Source organism: Colobus angolensis, unplaced genomic scaffold (genome assembly GCF_000951035.1).
Source record: "Colobus angolensis palliatus isolate OR3802 unplaced genomic scaffold, Cang.pa_1.0 Scaffold27, whole genome shotgun sequence".
Taxonomy (NCBI): domain Eukaryota; kingdom Metazoa; phylum Chordata; class Mammalia; order Primates; family Cercopithecidae; genus Colobus; species Colobus angolensis.
The window spans coordinates 1,764,233-1,779,411 of NW_012115932.1; the positions used below are offsets into that span (position 1 = coordinate 1,764,233).

General features: G+C 41.4%; 1 pseudogene across 1 annotated transcript in view; it reads right to left on the reverse strand.

Annotated features, from left to right (window-relative positions):
* The window catches only part of LOC105515872, an 18,903-nt pseudogene that overhangs the window by 2,645 nt on the left and 1,079 nt on the right, over positions 1 to 15,179 (reverse strand). The gene's annotated exons all lie outside the window — the stretch shown is intronic.

Genomic DNA, 15,179 nt, shown 5'->3' on the forward strand with positions numbered 1-15,179 from the left:
GCAACCTCCGCCTCCTGGGTTGAAGCAATTCTCCTGCCTCAGCCTCCCAAGTAGCTGGTATTACAGGTGCACGCCACCATGCCTGGCTAATTTTTGCATTTTTAGTAGAAACAGGGTTTCACCATGTTGGCTAGGCTGGTCTCTTCTCCTTCTTGTGCATCTCGTGACCTTAGGTGGACTGCCTGTCTCAGCCTCCCAAAGTGCTGGGATTACAGGTGTCAGTCACCATGCCCAACCATCTGCTTTTGAGTCTCTACGAACAACAAGCTTCTGGTGACAGTAATGCACAGCAGATACTATCTGGTGGAATTTGACTTGGTCGTCTTGTTACCGAGCAAAAGGGGCTCACTGTCCAATGTGCTGCAAGCCAATACAATGGCTCCAGGTTTTGGGGAAAAGCAAAGCTTTTTGTTGCAGGTTGACCAATAAGGAGACAGGAGTCCAGCTCAAATCTGTCTCCCTGTGCTGGCTTTAAGGCAATATTATTAGAAAAGGTTTGGGAGTGAATTCTGAGATTAGCAGGTGGTTGGTGGAAGGAAAGGGGAGGTCTGGGAAGTCCTCCGGCATATGCAGCCATCTCTTCATGCTTCCTCATGGGTCGCATGTACAAGTTTGGGAGGAGTTAGTGTGAAATATCTTCACAGGATCGTCTCTGGAAGCTAGAGGAATTCTGTTGAGTCTGGTCAATCATCCTCACGGCTACATATTTCCCAGTAAGGATGTGCCAGGCCAACTTTGATTGGCAAAGTTACCCTTGATGATGGTGTTGAGGAGCTGGTGTTTGCTGACATGGGTGTACTCAGCTGAGATGGACAAGATGCCCTGCCGTACGTTGGACTTACTGCTGGGCTTGAAGGCAGAGTGCCCCAAAGTCAGCTTAAAACTGAGAAAAGCTAGAGAGAAGCTTGGTCTAGATCACCTCAAAAGAAAAATCACTCCCAAAGACCACCTGACCAACTGATCTTTATAATGGGATCAACACACAATGCTAAAGTAAAAATAAAAATCAGACACTAACAAATTTTTTTTTAAATGAAGAAAAGAAGGGCTGGGCACGGTGGCTCACGTCTGTAATCCCAGCACTTTCAGAGGCTGAGGTGGGTGGATTACGACGTCAGGAGATGGAGACCATCATGGCTAACACAGCGAAACCCCGTCTCTACTAAAAATACAAAAAAAAATTAGCCAGGCGTGGTGGTGGGCACCTGTAGTCCCAGCTACTTGGGAGGCTGAGGCAGGAGAATAGGAGAATGGTGTGAACCCGGGAGACAGAGGTTGCAGTGAGCCGAGATCATGCCACTGCACTCCAGCCTGGGCGACAGAGCGAGACTCTGCCTCAAAAAAAAAAAAAAAAAAAGGAAAAGAAATGAATAAAAAAGAATGAGAGAAAAAAACCCAGTCTGGGTGCAGTGGCTCACACCTGTAATCCCAGCACTTTGGGAGGCTGAGGTGGGAGGATTGCTTGATCTCAGGAGTTTGAGACCAGCCTGGGCAACATAGTGAGACCCCATCTCTATTTATAAAAATTAAAAAAAGAAAGAAAAAAGTGAGAAAAGGAAAAAAGGATAAGGAAAAACAATGAGAAAAATGAAAGTAAAGAAGACCAAGAAAAAGGGGAAAATGAGAAAACTAAAAAAAGAGAAAGAATACAAATGAATAGATGAGAAAAAGAATGAAAAGAGAGAGAGAGAAAGTTAATAACAAATGAAAAAGACAGAAAACCTACAATGCCAAAAAGAAAACAAGTTAACTTTGTGCAAAATCCCTTAGGTCATTGAAAACCAGCCTCCTGCGCTAGAAAGCCTGGAAACCTAAGCGCAACCAGGGACTTATACAAGTGCCTGGAACTCTGTAACAGTGGCTTCTTATGAGATCATAGCAAGAAAGGGACCTTTCATGGCTGATGATAATCCACAGTGGTCTCCTTATTTTTTGGTCTCAAGAAAGCCTTACTCTTAAAAAAATTTTGAGAACCCTGAATAGCAACAGCTTTTCCTCTATGTAGGTTATAGATATTGCTATTTGCCTTATTAGAAATTAAAATCCATACAATGCTTCAGTGGCTTTTTCATTTCTAGCTCGAAAAGCTATAACTTTTTTGGCTTATTATGTTTTTAAATGTTCAAATATGGAGTGATTTTTAATTTATCTTTTTATTAGTTTTTAAATTTTATTTAAATTTTAGTGTATCTATAATAAAAGGACTCTGTATAAACAAAAACAACTAAAATACCATTCTAAAAACAATAATTCCTCAATGTTGACATATTTTCAGTGTTAAAAATTTTAATTGTCCCATATATTTTCAATTAAAAATTTTTTATTTTATTAAAAATTTATTTATTTATTTATTTATTTATTTATTTTTGAGATAGGGTCTCACTCTGTCACCCAGGCTGGAGTGCAGTGGTATGATCTCTGCTCACTGCAACCTCCACCTCTCAGGTTCAAGCCTCCTGAGTAGCTGGGACTACAAGTGTGTATTTTTTAGTAGAGATAGGGTTTCACCGTGTTGGCCATCTTGACCAACAAGTTGACCTCAAGTGATCCTCCCGCCTCGGCCTCCCAAAGTGCTGGGATTACAGGCATGAGTCACCGCACCTGGTCATTTTGAAATTTTTTGTTTTTCAGATTGTCTATTTGAATCAGGAACCAAAAAAGTCCATATATTGTGATTGATTGATAGTATGTCCTTTAAAAGGCTTTTGAAATCTATCAGTTTCCACTCTAATCGCCTTTATAATTTATTTTTGAGAAATCTCCTTTATAATATATTTATTGTCAGCATCCTCCTGTTTTGAGTTTGCTGATTGTATTCGTGGTATAGATTAGCCAGTTTCTGTGTATTTTCTGTACATTAATAGTTGAATCTTGAGGTTTGATCAGATTTAGATGTGAATTTTTTTTGGTAAGATTCCTTCACAGGTGGTGTTCTGCTTTTTTATTGGGAGCCACATGATGTCTGATGAGCTCTCTTTTTGTGATATTCACAGACTTTCATTCTAATTTCCTAGATCTACTCAATCATGATGAGTAACGTGATGGTTAATTTTAGGTACCAACTTGAGTGGGCTAAGGGATGCCCCAATAGCTGGTAACATATTATTTCTGCATGTGTCTGTGTGAGTATTTCTGGAGGAGATTAGCATTTGAACTAGTAGATTGAGGGCCTTGGTCTGTTTGTGCTGCTACAACAAAATACCTGAGACTGGGTACTTTTTTATTTGTATTTTTGTATTTAATTATGTATTTGTTTTTGAGAGAGAGTTTTGCTCTTGTTGCCCAAGCTGGAGTGCAATGGTGCGATCTCGACTCACCACAACCTACGCCTCGCCTCCCTGGTTCAAGTGATTCTCCTGCCTCAGCTTCCCAAGTAGCTGGGATTACAGGCGCGTGCCACCACGCTGGACTACATTTTGTATTTTTAGTGGAGACGGGGTTTCACCATGTTGGCCAGGCTGGTCTTGAACTCCTGACCTCAAGGGATTGCCTGCCTTGGCCTCCCAAAGTGCTGGGATTACAGGTGTGAGCCACCACGCCTGGCCTATTTTTTTTTTTTTTTTTAAATAGAGATGGGGGTCTCATTACATTGCCCAGGCTGGTCTCCAACTCCAGGGCTCAAGCAATCCTCCCACCTTGGCCTCACAAAGTGCTGGGATTATAGGCATAAGCTGTCGCCCCTGATCAAAATACCTGAGATTGGGTATTTTATAAAGAACAGACATTTATTTCTCATAGTTCTGGAGGTTGGAAAGTTCAAGACCAAGGCTCTGGCAGTTGAGGATGTTTGGTGAGGTTGCGTCCTCTAGACAGGTGGAATGCTGTGTCCTTGCATAGCAAAAAAGCTAAAGAGCAAGCTACAGACCTAGACAAATGCCATAAAAAGCCTTTTTCATAAAGGCCTTCATCTCTTTCACAAGAGAGCAGCCCTTGTGGTGTAATCACCTGTTAAAGGTCCATCTTTTAATACTATTACCTTGACAACACCTGGATTTTGGAGGGGTTGTCACATTCAGACTGTAGCACTGAGTAAGGAAGATCCCCCTCCCTCGTGTGGGTGGGCAACATCCTAGCCGGCGAGGGCCTGAATAGAACAAAAAGGCAGGGGAATTGTGAATTCAATCTATCTGCTTGATGTGGGACATCCAGTGCTCTTGCTCTGCGACATTGGAGCTCCCTGTTCTTAAGCCTTCAGACTCAGGCAGGGATTTTCACCATCAGATCTCCCACTTCCTGTTTTTGGACCTTGGCACTCAGACTGGAGCTTACACCATTGGCTTTCTGGCTCCCAGGCCTTCAGGCTTGAACTAGAACTAAACTTCTTGCTTTCCTGGGCCTCCAGTTTGCAGATGGCAATTTATGGAACTTCTCAGCCTCCATAATCATGTGAGCTAATCCCTCATAATAAGTCTCTTTCTATATATCTCTATGTATCCTATTTGCTTTGTTTCTCTGGAGAACCTGACTAATACAAATAGCAAAATAAGGCCGGGTGCGGTGGCTCGTGCCTGTAATCCTAGCACTTTGGGAGGCTGAGGGCCGAGGTGGGCAGATTGCCTGAGCTCAGGAGTTTGAGACCAGCCTGGGCAACATGGTGAAACTCCATCTCTACTAAAAATACAAAAATTAGCTGAGCATGGAGGCATGTGCCTGTAGTCCCAGCTACTTCGGAGGTTGAGACAGGAGAATTGATTGACTCCAGGAGGCAGATGTTGCAGTGAGCCGAGATCATGCCACTGCACTCCAGCCTGAGTGACAGAGCAAGACTCCATCTCCAACAACAACAACAACAAAAATAATAATAAATCTATCATCCCTTCTTTAATTATTGGCTGAAATACTTTAACAGAGCGAAATGTGTCATCTATTGTTATAAACTTCCAACTCACTTAACTTGGGATGAGAGATGATTCCCGTTCTTGCAATAAAAGGTATTTTGAAAGGTTCCAAATTAAGCTAAAGAGATAAATCGCCGAGAGAGGAATTTTGGCATCAGAAACATCACTTTAAATGTTTGAGGTCCTGAGAATATTTGAGGTCTTGTTATGGCTGAAATAATATAAAGTGAGTAATCTACAGTGCTACCCACAGCTCTCAACAATGTGCCCAACCCGCAATACACATTCAGTACATATTAGCCATTATTAACGTCATATAATCTAATCATCGCATTTTAGATGTGGAAAATCCGGGGTTATTCATTTGTTTGTTCACTCAACAAATGTTTACTGAGCCCTTATTAAACTCTCTGAGGAGGCACAGTTCTAGGGGCTGGGGAAACCACAAAACCACGTCTCTGAGTTTGTTGTGCTTTGTTGTGAGTTGTGGGAAATCTAAGAGGGTGATAAATGATTTGAAGGAAATAAACAGGGTGATGTGTTAGTCCTAGTGGGTGGGGCATTACTTTAGGTGGGGTGCTAACATTGGGAGAAAGGAGCCCAACAGGTAGAGGCGTAGAAAGAGGATTTTCCACGCAGGGGATACTGCAAGTGCAAAGGTTCCGAGGTGGGAATAAGCTGGACATGTTCCTGGAGCAGAAAGGCAATCGGTGTGGTAGAGTCTGAATGAGCAGGCAGAAGGGTGGGAGAAGGTCCGTGTAGAGAGACAGGTGGAAGTAGAGATGAGAATCCCGTTTTCCTGGGGGCTTCTGCATTGGTATATTTTGTATATCACTTTGTACGATTCTGGGGCCCACTTTGTATGATTTGCGCCTACAAAACACAGTGTTTTCAAAATCATTTTCCTCATTCTGCCTGTTTAGACCTGTGCCTTTTGAGAGCCAGTTCTGAAGCAGACAGCAGTTCAGTGCTGCACCCCACGTTTTCTTTCTGGCGCTTGCAGCCCCTGGTGTTTTTAGGGACCGCTGATCAGAGCTGCTGATTTGGAGTTGAAGAGCCAGCCCCTGGGCCATTCCAGCTTTGTGCTCTGCCCTGACCTCTGGTGGAATCGGCCTGTTAAGACATAGACCAAGTGGGAATCTGGCAGTCCTTGCCTCCTTCTCCCATTTGGCTGGGAGTATGTGCTGTATTATGAGGGCCTCTAGCTCCTCAGGTCTGTCTCAGCTTTTCAGGACTTTTGGAGGGACAGGATTTCAGACACTGCCATGGGATGGCCCAATGACTTTTGACCATCCAACACCTCTTGGCCTAGGGATTGGCTCAGAAAGGGCACACGACCCAGTCTGGGCAAGTCAGGTCTTCCCTAAGCATTGGTACAGGGACCTTGGGAGAACATCTTTTTACCTGGGATTCGGAGTTATAACGTCCTTTTATACTTGGACTGCCAGTCTCCATCTCTTTGGCCACACAGACGGAGGCTTCCTGAGAATTTAAATCAATACTAAGGAGGAAGGTGGGGTCTGCAGATGTGATGGGAGACATCGTTTAAGCTCCTGCTTCGGTTTGGGCTTAGACTGAGCCAATAAATAACTTTTTCTTTTAAGCTAGTTTCAGTTGGGTTTCTGTCGTTTGCAACTGGAAATCTCCTAATTACTATGTCAATCAGTGCTAGCCATCACTATTAGTAGTGGTAGTAATCAAAAGTAAGTTTGAAGTAGATATACATGGCACTCTATGGCACAAACCACATTTGTCACTATATAGAGATCTGTTTTTCTGTTTCTAAATGTTGGTCTCTCTAATTCCATAAAGGCAGGAACCATATTTGTTTTGCTTATCAGTCTAGCTCACTGTCTAGTTGAGTAAGTCCTCAGTAAATACTTGTGGAATGAATAAATAGTTGCATGGCAATGTTTACTGATGTGAGAAGGTAACTTACGTTCTCTAATACTGTTGTAGCCATTTAGGGGAATGTGCTTATTCTTTAGCTAGTCATGCTGAAGGGTTTATGGGCAAAGTTGGATGATATCTACTGCAACTTAGTTGGTTCAGGAAAAAAAAATTGTATCTGTATGTGTATATCAATGACATGACCACAGTGTGAAAGTTTAAGAGCTTTTAGCACTCACTACAACCCCATGCACCCATCACTCAGATTACATAATGATCTGATGAGCCATCTTGTTTCATTTCTACTCCCACTACCTTCCTCTTTCAATAGACTTATTTTGGAATTATTTACTTTGAAATAATTTCAAGTTTGCAAAAAAATTGCAAGTATAGTTTAGAGAATACCCAAATACTCATTTAAATTCACTATTTTTTTTTTTTTTTTGAGACAGAGTCTGGCTCTGTCACCCAGGCTGGAGTGCAGTGGCCGGATCTTAGCTCACTGCAAGCTCCGCCTCCCAGGTTCACGCCATTCTCCTGCCTCAGCCTCCCGAGTAGCTGGGACTACAGGCACCCACCACCTTGCCGGCTAGTTTTTTGTATTTTTTTTAGTTGAGACGGGGTTTCACCGTGTTAACCAGGATGGTCTCGATCTCCTGACCTCGTGATCCACCCGTCTCGACCTCCCAAAGTGCTGGGATTACAGGCTTGAGCCACTGCGCCTGGCCTAAATTCACTATTTTTTAACATCTTGCCACGCTCCCTCATGTGCAATGTGTGTGTATATATATATCTGTATGTGTTTACAGATATATGTGCATGTAGACATAAAATCGTTAATTTTTGGACTGTCTGCGAGTAGGCTGCATGGCTAAGGCCTCTTTATTTCATGTATGTGTATATGTGTGTTGAGAAAGAGAGAGAGTACAAATACAGCAAAATGTTAATCATTATTGAAATTAAGTGGTGGCTACAGAGGTGTTCATTGTACTGTTCCTTCAATGTCTATGTATTTAAAAATTATCAGAATTAAAAAATAGGAAAAGAAAAAATATTACCATTATCTTGATGTGCAGTCGTGATCACCCTGTTTTTAAGAAATTTCCAATCATGGCCAGGCATGGTGGCTCACGCCTGTAACCTCAGCACTTCGGGAGGCCAAGGTGGGCATATCACTTGAGGTCAGGGGTTCAAGACCAGCCTGGCCAACATGGAAAAACCCCATCCCTACTAAAGATACAAAAATCAGTTGGTTGTGGTGGTGTGCACCTGTAATCCCAGCTATTCAGGAGGCTGAGGGAGGAGAATTGCTTGAACCCAGGAGGTAGAGGTTGCAGTGAGTCGAGATCATGCCACTGCACTCCAGCCTGGCAGACAGAGTGAGACTCCATCTCAAGAAAAAAAAAAAAAAAGGAAATTTCCAATCTCCGAATTATAGGACAAATATTAGGGAAAAACTATTTGCATTATAAAGAAGACTTATTTTGAAATTATTTACTTTGAAATAATTTCAAGCTTGCAAAAATTTTTTTCCCTTTTCTAGGAAAAATATCTCCTCAAGTCTTCTTCAAATAGTAGCAATTAAAATGATCCAATGAAGGCATAGAGTTCAGCTGCAGAGGAAATGAAATCAGCCCAAGAGAACAAATCTTTTCTTTCCCTTTTCCCTTCCTTTCTTCCTTCATCTTTCTCTAGTTTGCTAAATTTTTTTAAAAAGCTCTTTTGTTTTTCGATTATAAAGTCACTGTTAAAAAAAAAGTTCAGACAATAATGAAAGAGGTAAAGAAGACATTAAAATTATCCACGATGTTACATTTTAAAAATAATAGTGAAAACAACACAAAACAAGGTTCTAAACACATTCATACTTTACTAATAGCCCAAAGAAGTAGTTTCTACTATCATTCACATTTTACAGGTGGGGAAGTTGAGGCACAAAAGGGTTAAGCAAATTTCTTAAGATGAAAGTCTAACTCCACCCAAGAGTTGGAAGAGCTTGAATTTGAACTCAGGCAATCCGACTCTAAAACCTGTGCTCTTCACCACTATCCTATCCCACCTTGCTGAGAAAGAGGCACTTCAAACCCTTTGGTAAATAGTCTTTTGTACAGATATGCACTCTTGCTCACATACACACAAGTGCACACATACACAATAATCTCGCACATGATCTTATGCATATACACAGACATGTGCACATACATGTCACAAACACACATATAAGCACATCCACATTTTACAAAACAATCATTTTATTTACGGCGCTTGACATGGTTAGGCTTTGTGTCCCCACTGAAATCTCACCTTGAATGGTCAAGTTTGGGACCAGGTGGAGGTAATTGAATCACGGGGGCCGTTCCCCCATGCTGTTCTCGTGATAGCGAGTGAGTTCTCACGAGATCTGATGGTTTTATAAGTGTCTGGCATTTCCCCTGCTTGCATTCACTCTGTCTTGTCGCCCTACCAGGAAGGTTTCGGCTTCTCCTTTGCCCTCCGCCATGATTGTAAGTTTCCCGACGCTTCCCCAGCAATGTGGAACTGTGAGTCAATTAAACCTTTTTGCTTTATAAATTACCCGGTCGCAGATACTTCGTCATAGCAATGTGAGAACACACCAATACAGTGCTTCATGATTCACGTTTTGCATACAAAAGTAGGCAGGAGAGTTTAATGAACCCCTGTTTTGAGTGAAACAATCAACTTTACTGTCTCCAGCACCTTAGAGGCCTGGACAGAAGAGGGCCAGCAAGGGGACTACCGGATTGGGTTCCTTTGTGGTGGCCTTGCTATCAAGGGTCAGGTTGCAGGCATGGCTTCAATGACGCAACCACAGTGTGAATGTTTAGTTTTTAGCACTCACTACAACCACACGTGCCAATCACTCAGTTTCAATAATAATTTGATGACTCATCTTGTTTCATCTCTACTTCCACTACTTTTTCCTCTGTATAGATTTTTTGGAATTATTTACTTTGAAATAACTTCAAACTGGCAGCAGTATTACTAGTATAGAAAATACGCAGCTGGGCCGGGCGTGGTGGCTCACGCCTGTAATCCCAGCACTTTGAGAGGCTGAGGCGGGTGGATCACGAGGTCAGCAGTTCCAGACCAGCCTGACCAACATGGTGAAACCCCATCTCTACTAAAAATATGAAAAAATTAGCTGGGCGTGCTGGCAGGTGCTTGTAATCCCAGTGACTTGGAAGGCTGAGACAGGAGAATTGCTTGAAACCGGAAGGCGGAGGTTGCGGTTAGCTAAGATTGCCCCACTGCACTGTAGTCTGGTCAATAAGAGCAAAACTCCGTCTCAAAAAGAAAGAAAGAAAGAAAATACGCAGCTGGGCACGGTGGCTCATGCATATAATCCCAGCAGTTTGGGAGGCCTAGGCAGGTGGCTCACCTGAGGTCAGGAGTTCGAGACCAGTCTGGCCAACATGGTGAAACCCTGTCTCTACTAAAAATACAAAAAATTAATGGGGCGTGGTGGTGGACACCTGTAATCCTAGCTACTCGGGAGGCTGAGGCAGGAGAATCGCTTGAATCTGGGAGGCGGAGGTTGCAGTGAGCTGAGATCTCACTACTGCACTCCAGCCTGGGTGACAGGGAGACTCCATCTTAAAAGAAAATACCAAAAGCCCTTTATCCAAATTGACTAATTTTTAACCTCTTGCCACATATGCTTTATAATTCTCTCTCTCTGATTTTCTCTATGTGTGTATATATATATCTGTATGTGTATATACTTGTATACATATATATATATATATCATTAATTTTTAGGCCATCTGACAGTAGGCTGCATGGCTAAGGCACCTTTACTTCATACTTCAATATCCGTTTCCTGAGAACAAGGATATTTTCCTACAAAGCCATAGTAACTGAATGGAGGAAAGTTAATTGGTGACAATACTTACATCTATGGTCCATATTCCAGTATTGTCAATTGTCCCAATAATGTCCCTTATAATATTTTTTTAACCCCTAGTCCAGGATCTAGTCCAAGGTCATGCATCACATTTGGTTGTCATGTCTTGTTGGTCTCTTTTCGTTGGAACTGTTCTTTAGCCTTTCTTTGCCTTTGATGATATTGACATTTTGGAAGAATAAAGGCTATGTATCTTACAGAATGTTCCTCGATTTGGGTTTATCTTAAGTTTTCTCTTGGCTATGTTCAGGTTAGGTCTTCCCGGTCAGAATGCTACTGGGCCAGGACATTGTGTCTGTCTCAGGAAATCACATCTGTGGGTACACAATGTCCATTGATGGTGGTAGTTTTCATCACTGGGTCAAGGTATTGTCCAGTTTCCCTGTGGTATGACACGCTTTTAAACATTTAATAACATATGCTGTTTTTTTTTTAAAGCAAGAAAAGCAAGACCTACAGTATTGTTTTTCACGATGACGGTATTGCTACCACTATCACCATCATCACTATCACCATCATGCAGGACTTCTGTGTTGGGTGCTGTGTAAATGCTTTACCTACTTTACTACAAAATCACAACTGTTCTGTGAATAAGAGGCACATGTGGCTGAGAGTGATTAAGTAACTTGCCAAAGGCTGAATAGAGCTCAAACCTGGCTGGCTTTGATTGTTTTTTATGCAGTTCTCAATATGTTTTGCTTATTTCTTAGTCTTAACGTTTTATAAACAATGCTGCGATGAATATCCCAGAAAACATATGTTTATGAATTGTCAAAATCCCAGCCCTTAGGCCTCTAGACTCCATCTCTTCCTGAAATATTAATGAGATAGATATTCTTAGGTAAACAGAAATATATATCCTCAGCAGTAGGTCATCTTATAAAGCCACACTGGCTGTGAATTGGAAGGGAGTCGTCAGGTTGATCATTCTATCCTGGGCAAGAAACTTCTCTACCGGTGACTTAACAACAGAAATAGTTACCATAGTAATAACACCCCTTGAACACCTCCCTATATGTGAAGCACATTTCTTTTGTGATTTTATTAATCTTTACAATAACTCTGTGAGGTAGATACTATCTCCCCACATTCAGATGACAGGAAACACCTGGTGGCATCCCTGACAGATGGACGTAGTCACTGCTACCAAGTATCTGTGAATCGGGAACTCTCTGTAAAGTAGACCGAACCACCCATTCATCACTCTAATTGCTTACTTCTGTAAGTAAGAAATCACTTAAAATCACTATAAAATTCATCATGGAATTTACTAACTCATTTTTGCATAAGAGAGCTTGCAATGTTTCAATACTAACAATGAACACAGCTGCCATGTGTTGAGCATTTCTAAGAGGCCAGCATTTGTTCTTGGTGCAAGTTTTGCTGGTATAACCTCATTTCTGCACAATGACCTGGTGACTTTAGAAACTGACCTCCCTAGAAACGTGTCCAAGGGGCTGGGCGTGGTGGCTCACATCTGCAATCCCAGCACTTTTAAAGTCACCAGGTTTCTAAAGTCACCACAATGACCTTGTTGGGAGTGCTGTTCTTATCTCCATCTTATATATGACGTGACTGAGGCCTGTCACTATTAAGTAGAGAGGCCAAGATAGTTACATGTCACAACAGAGACAATACCAAGGACTGCTGGCCACCAGCAGAAGCTAGGAAGAGGCCAGGAAGGATTTTATGTAAAATCTCAGTAAGGCCCTGCTACCATTTTGATTTCAGACTTCTGTCATCCACAACTGTGGGAGAATAAATTTGAGTTATTTTCAGCCCCCTGGTTTGTTACTGCATCCCTAGGAAACTAATACAACCTCTTGTTCACTTCTAGGAGTTTGAGAATTTTCGACCAGGTGCGGTGGCTCATGCCTGTAATCTCAGCACTTTAGGAGGCCAAAGTGGGTGGATCACCTGAGGTCAGAAGTTTGAGACCAGCCTGGCCAACATGGTGAAACCCTGTCTCTACTAAAAATACAAAAATTAGCCAGACATGGTGGCTGGCACCTGTAATCCCAGCTACTTGGGAGGTTGAGGCACGAGAATGACTTGAACCTGGGAGGCGGAAGTTGCAGTGAGCCAAGATCATGCCACTGCACTCCAGCCTGGGCGATAGAGCTAAACTCAGTCTCCAATAATAATAATAATAATAAATAGACTTTGAGAATTTTCCTCAAGATTGGCAGCTTATTCAATTGTACAGACACGTTGGTTGTGTCTGTTGCCTTTGAGGTTTTCAAGCTACAGGGTGTGTGAGAGATTTATATACAGAACTGTATGTATGTATTCTTTAGTTGGTTTAGAGGATTTTGTGTTGTTTATTTTGACTGTATACAATTTTCTTTCTTTCTTTTTTTTAATTGAGACAGCCTTGCTCTGTCACCCAGGCTAGAGTGCAGTGGCACAATCCCGGCTCACTGCAGCTTCTGCCTCCCGGGTTCAAGTGATTCTCCTGCCTTGGCCTCCTGAGTAGCTGGGATTGTAGGCATGCACCACCAGGCCTGGCTAATTTTTGTATTTTTAGTAAAGATGGGGTTTCATCATGTTGGCCAGGCTGGTCTCCAACTCTTGACCTCAAGTGATCTGTCCACTTTGGCCTCCCTAAGTGCCGGAATTATAGGTGTGAGCCACCGTGCCTGGCCAATTTTCTTCTTATTGATCATTTAGAACATAACCCCTAATTTTCTTTGTATCATGTTCTCCTTACTTTCTGTTCCGTGGACAGTTTTTCTTGGAATATTTTGCCTAGAGGCCTTGTCAACCTGTTTTTCTTTGACTATGTTACAGTGGATTCGTGTCTGTCTTCACACGTGGCACTGTTACCTCCCTTTTCCCAGGCATGGACTCCACTTCTGTCAATGAAATCTAGCTTTGCCTTTTTGTTGTTAAAGCAGCCACACAGCAGTTATTTGATTGAAATCCCAACGTCCTTTTTTAAAAAAATGTATAGTTCTTAAACCAGGTTTACCTTATTCAGTACCTTTGTTAAAACCTAAATATAGGATGACTCATTGCTCCTGTTAAATGCTACTTTGTTTTTGCTCCATCTCTGTTTCTTTTTTTCTCCTCCATCTTGTTGAAATAGTCTTGCTCCCGTGAGGGCAATTTCTTACTATGTATATGATCTCCAAATATCATAAGTAATTTTGCCTTTTAAAAATATTCATTAAGAGCTGGGTGTGGTGGCTTACGCTGTAATCCTGAGGCTAAGGCAGGAGGATTAGTTGAGTCCAGGAATTTGAGACCAGCCTGGGCAACATGGCAAGACCTCATCTCTACAAAAAAAATGTAAAAATTAGCTGGGCATGGTGGCGTGCATCTGTAGTTCCAGCTAATCTGGAGGTTGCATTCTTAAATATGTGGAAGTTCCTCTCATCCTCCAAGTTCATAAATCACAAATTTCCCCAAGTACAACATTTTTTGGCCTTCTCACAGTCATCACTGACTAATCTTATAAGCGTTTTACGAAAATCTGGTTGGTGAGGGCTGAGTGCTTTTGAAGTTCTGTTCAAAATCTGGAAGTACATACTTCCCTTTAGTTATTAAATGACCAAAAAATTCATATTTAATAAGCATTTTAATAGGAGATAGCCCACATTGATCCCATTAAACACAAACAGACCCGTTGGGCTCATTTGTCATTAACTGGCACCCACATCAGACAGGGTGGGTCTCAGGGGGAGATATGGAGGAAGTCATTTTTCTTGCTGGTCCCTACACCAACCAGGGTCCAACACTTTAGTCCCTAAGCACCCTCTGAAAAGGGACCCTGTGGATATGCAGATGATAATTTTACATGGTAAATGTTGGTTTTTCCTCACATCAGTGGCTATCCACAGCAGTTCTCTGGGGACCTTTTCAAAAGCCAGTTTGAACATTTGTTCCTTAAAATACAGATTTTTATTAATGAGAACACATTACAATTGCCAAGTTGTTGATGGGAAAGCTCTCAGCAGCCTTTTAATAAACTCAAGTGAGTATAATATACATCTACAAAATAGAATTAGAGCTTTAAATTTTTAAAAATTGATTTTAGACATAAGAAGTCTCATTGAAATGTCAAAATAAAAAAGCATGCAAATGTTCAAAGTATTCTCTTTAAAAATGTCTTAAATTGTTTTAAAAAAACATGTTTAAAACATGCATGTCTTTTATTCATTTTAAATACATATTTGACAAAGATTTTATATATTTAAGGTGTATAGTATAATTTGATTATACATTGTGTAATGATTATAACCATCAAATTAATTAAACACACCTATTACCACCCATGCTGTACATTAAATCTTCAACTTTTTTTTTAACGAAGAAGTATTTTATTATTTTGCTGCAAAGCTGTTGCTTCACCGTATAAAAATAGCACCAGTAAATGCAGTGTATTGCAAAATCAAGATAGTGGTGTGTCATCTGACACTGTACAAGCAACAAAAACCTCTTCACTCCCAGTTATTTCCAATGGAAAGATCATTAAGTATTTCATCCCAAATCCAGGTATGGATATATGCAAGTTACAATATTAT